The sequence below is a fragment of the Chelonoidis abingdonii genome, chromosome 14 (assembly GCF_003597395.2).
Source record: "Chelonoidis abingdonii isolate Lonesome George chromosome 14, CheloAbing_2.0, whole genome shotgun sequence".
In the NCBI taxonomy this organism is placed as follows: domain Eukaryota; kingdom Metazoa; phylum Chordata; order Testudines; family Testudinidae; genus Chelonoidis; species Chelonoidis abingdonii.
This window is the reverse complement of record NC_133782.1, coordinates 32,155,823-32,160,387: the sequence shown is the minus strand read 5'-3', so window position 1 is coordinate 32,160,387 and position 4,565 is coordinate 32,155,823. Positions and strand designations below refer to the sequence as shown.

Genomic DNA, 4,565 nt, shown 5'->3' with positions numbered 1-4,565 from the left:
CCACACCCCTCTCTCCCCGTCCCCTTCCCTGGTCATCTCTCACTTCCCATGCCCACCCCCTAGTCACCCCTCACTCCCCATCTCCTCCTTCCCCAGCCATCCCTCACAATTAACCAGCCCTGCAGCCCAAGCCCCAAGAGCCGAAGGCAGCCAACAGGTGCCTTATCGCGGTGTAAACAGAACCTATGAGGCCTAACTACCTATGAAAATCTGGCTGCAGGCGCCTTATCGCAGTGTAGACAGAACCTACGAGGCCTAACTACCTATGAAAATCTGGCCCTTGGGTACTAGAAACCCTGTGTTTATCGAAGTCAGTGGTTGCTTCCCTCCAAGAGTCACCATGTCAGCATTAATTACCGTGCGGCAAACCTGCAGGGAGGAGGACACGTTCCATCACACACCCCCAACGGCCCAGTGAGACAGCAACACCCTCAGACAGCAGGGGGAGACAATGTCCCCCTTGCTTCCGCTTGCAAGTAGCACTAGTCTCTAGGGGTGCGTCTGCCGGGGGACACAGCAGCCAGGCTAGCAGGGCTGGAGCTGGCATGTTGCAGCTCTGGAACAGGCTCAGGTTGACCCCCTGAATTCAAACCACCCAACCCCAAGCCTGAGCAGCCATGGGGACCATGACAGTCACACTGCTGGGTGTAGCGGACTAGCCCACGGCTGACATACCCTCAGGGCTAGACTCATCAGGGGACTCAGCCACAGGAGAGTCAGGTGCAATTACTGCTCCACACCCCAAGGAAGAACTCCGTGTAGTTCAAAAACTTGTCTGTCTCACCAACAGGAGTTGGCCCAATAGATTTTGTATTACTTTCCCCTCGCCTTTATCTCTCTGATATCCTGGAACCAACACAGCACCGCACAGTAAGGGCTCAAGCCCAGGTCTCCCACACCCCAGGTGGGTGACCAAACTGGTGGGCTGTTGGATACACTGACACACATAGCCACCCTCAGCTGTGTCTTGTGCAAGGCCACGCTCTGAGCACACCCACCAGATCAGCCCAGCAGGCAGACGGACAATGGAATCCCACCTGGGCTCAGACATGAACTAGGACACAAGTTAGCTATGGGGCAGTATCAGACAGTGCACATGTCACCGGTGGAAGTACAGCCATCTCAGCGATTTGAGGTGTCTAAAGGGTGAGGCAGCAGCTGACCAGGTACCTAAAGAGGCAGTTAGGCACTGAAATCCTCTTTGTGAATCCAGCCCTAGCTCCTTCAGGCTTTCCAGGCACGAATCATTCTTCCCCTCCACATGGGGCCAGAGAAAGAATGCCCCCCCCCCCCCCCAAGACTGCTGGGGAGGCCAGATTAAGCTATGCTTTGACATAACCACTGGACTATGTTTTCCCAGACTTCCAGAGGAGCTGGAGTAACAAGGTTAATATTTAACAGCTTTTGCTTTCGATTTTGATTTCTTTATGTTGATTTCCTAGAGTGAACCTTCCATAGTTAGTCTGTTGTGAACAATCCTGACTGACGCCCTGTCCACTGGCTGAAGGGAGGTATTGAGGGGGTGTCACTGCTGGTCTTGGACAAGGAGAGAGCACAGTGAGCAAAATAACCATCACAGAATCTTAAGCAGGGAACAAACCCCCTCTCCCTGAGTCATGCCTGCCAGACCAGGAGTCTGAGGGTGAGTCTACACTGCAATGAAACACCTCAGCTAGCCTGTATCAGCTGACACTGGCTCACGGGGCTTGGGCTACAGGGCTGTAAAACTGCAGTGTAGACAATTGGGCTCAGGCTGTAGCCCGAGCTCTGTGACTCCATGAGAGGGGACGGAGTTCTGAGAAAAGTGCAACAAATGGTTGGACATTTCAGCCAGGCACAGCTAGCCTACAGCTCAACCACTTGGAGTTTATGGAACAACCCTCTACTCACAGACAAGCTGCCAGTGTTCAGTCCATTGGCAACAGTTCTATTCTGTTTTCCAGAACCAACGCAAAGGCACACGCCTCCCTACTGTCTGCATACTTCACTTTCCTCCTGGGGGAATTCTGTGTCCTGCATGGATGCAGAATTCATGTCCCCTGCAGATTTCTTTGCTTCCCTGAAGAAAAATTACTTTCTAACAGGAAAGCAAAGAGAAGCCACAAGAGTGGTCATGCACCCCTCCCCAGCAGTGTAGACATGAAGTTTCAGGCACTTGGAGCAGCCAGTGGAGAGGTAAATCCCCATGGTGGGAGGGAGGCTGGGGATGCCCTGGCCAGTGGCTTCTACCCTGCACTGGGCTCAGCTGGGGAGGATGGGACTTCCTCTTCCCCTGCAAGGGGCATCTGGGCTTGGGACAGACCTACCCCCGAAACTTCCCAGGGCTTCAGGAAGCTTTGCACCCCTCCCCCAACTTACTGCCCCCATCACTCCTCAGCCACAGGGGGAAGGGTAATGACATTGAGAGCTGCTCAGACCCCTTTGCCAAGCCTCACCCCTCTGCACCCAGAACCTCTCACCAAGCCCCTTAAACCCTCACCACACCAAGCCTCACTCTTTGCATCCAGACCCCTGCCAATCCCTTCCCCGCTGCATCTGGACCTCCACCCCTGCACTGAAACCCCCACCTTGATGAGTCTCACCCTTCTACACCTGGAGCACGCCAACAAGCCCCCGTACCTCAACCTTCATTCCACTGTGCCACAACGTCGCTGCACCTGGATCCCACCCCATCAAGCTCCACTCCCCCAGGACCCAGACCTCCCCGCCAAGCCCCAATCCACCCTCACTCAGATACCCTTGCTGACCACAACCACCTTCACCTGCACCCTCCTGCAGAGTCTCCCACATTGCCCCTGCATCTGGAACCACTCAATGAGCCCCTGTGCATCCAGATCTCCCGCCCCCCACAGACCTCCCACTGAGCCACCCACACCCAAATTGCCCCATACAGAACCCTCTCACCCCACACCTGGATCTCCCCACACTAAGCCCCTCCATGCTTGGATCCTGTCAGGCAGAGCCTCCTTGTCCCACACCTGGTGCATCTGGCACAGAGGGGCAGGGCCCTGGGGTATTTCTGGGGCAGGCCCTGGCCCTTTCACTGTGTCAGGGTCAGATACAGCCTCAGCACAGAGTCCCTGTCCTGGGGAAGGAAGAGGGGGGAAAGGTACAGGGTGATCTCTCACCTCTGTGCAGCCAGTGGCCTGTGCTCCTCACTGCCATGCTGGAGCTTCCACATTTATTTATTGACAAATAAAGTTTGCAGAATTTTAAAATATTGTGCACAGAAATTTATTTTTTTGGCACAGAATTCCCTCAGGAGAATTCACTTCCTGACTGAGACTCTTGTGTAGTTCTCCTACGGTCTTTCAACCAATGGCAGTGGTCCACCCCAGAAGTTGGGAGGTGAACTGATTTCTCTATTTATGGCTTCTAAGTGACTTGGGATCTTTACTCTGGAAACGCCATTGTTCTAGAACAGCAGCTGGGGTGGTGCTGAGGTTGTCAAGCTGCACCTCTTTGCGAAGTCCACGACATTCTTTTGTGTCTGGTCATTTTCTTTTACAAAAATCCATTGAATGATAACTGACACTCCCACACCCGCAACCCCATCTCCACCCTGCTCCACTCCCCAGGCCTGAGGTTGCAATCAGGGGCTTAAGGACTGACTGGAGCTGAACCTTTCTCAGCCATTTGCTTCATTTCAGAGCCCCAAGACAGCAGGACTGAGTCAGGCTTCTTAGGGATCTAGCTTATCTGGTCATCCAAGAACAGCCCTCAGGGTGAGCCTGGACAGGGCTTCACCAAGGATGTAAAGAGACGGCACAGCCCAGCTCCAGTCGCTGCAGACACTGTGATCCCTTACCTCTCCGAAGACAGCATCCTGGCCACAGCGAACCTTCTTCGTCTTCTGAGTAAACCCTGGGGAAAAACACATGCAGAATGTTAAGACAATGGTCGGATGCAGGGTTTCATCCTCCTGATTCTGCCAGCTGGGAGGCCAGAACATTTAGCTATGCCAGATCTATGCCTAATTCCTTAAGGGCCCAATGCAGGACGTTGGGGTGTTCAGCACATCTCAGGACTGGATCTCATGTTTATTTCAGCTTTCTCAGGCTGCAGCATGTGGGTACTGGCTAGTGTGTTGGGACCCAGGGACTGCTGGAGCTGCAGATCTCCTCTTCCATCTCCCAGCAAATGACAGATCCCTTCTTCCTAGGGGTATTTCCCTGCCATCACCTCCCTTCAGCACTAAGCTGATCCTGATCACTCCCACCTGATCTCTGGGCCCCCACAGCCCATATTAAGTGAGCTTCCTCAATAGCACTGCTGTGCAGGAAAACCCATAGATGAGACACAGGATCCACTGGCTCCCCTGGTGAAACAGAAGTCCATTATGATTTAAAGGTTTCCAAATGGCTCTGGGTTGCTGTGCGGTGCTGTGCTCAGACATTGCAGTGCCCAGGCCTACAGAACTGCCTGCAGAGAGAATGCTGGGACTGGCACAAGACGGGCTGCAGAGAACAGGCCATGAGGCACACTCAGGGCTTCAATCCACCTGGAGCTGCCTGGAGCAGAGCTCCAGTAAATATTTTTAAATCTGCAGGGCAGAAGCCCCGAGC

The 4,565-nt window shown here is 53.8% G+C and overlaps 1 protein-coding gene across 1 annotated transcript in view; it reads right to left on the bottom strand.

The window, feature by feature from the left end:
• LOC116816902 (fer-1-like protein 4) overlaps nucleotides 1-3,866 on the bottom strand; it is a 120,903-nt gene extending 117,037 nt beyond the window's left edge. The window contains exon 1 of the mRNA XM_032766535.2: nucleotides 3,809-3,866. The gene's annotated coding sequence lies outside the window, so the exon portion shown is untranslated. The remainder of the gene's footprint in view (nucleotides 1-3,808) is intronic.
• Nucleotides 3,867-4,565: the final 699 nt, after the last annotated feature.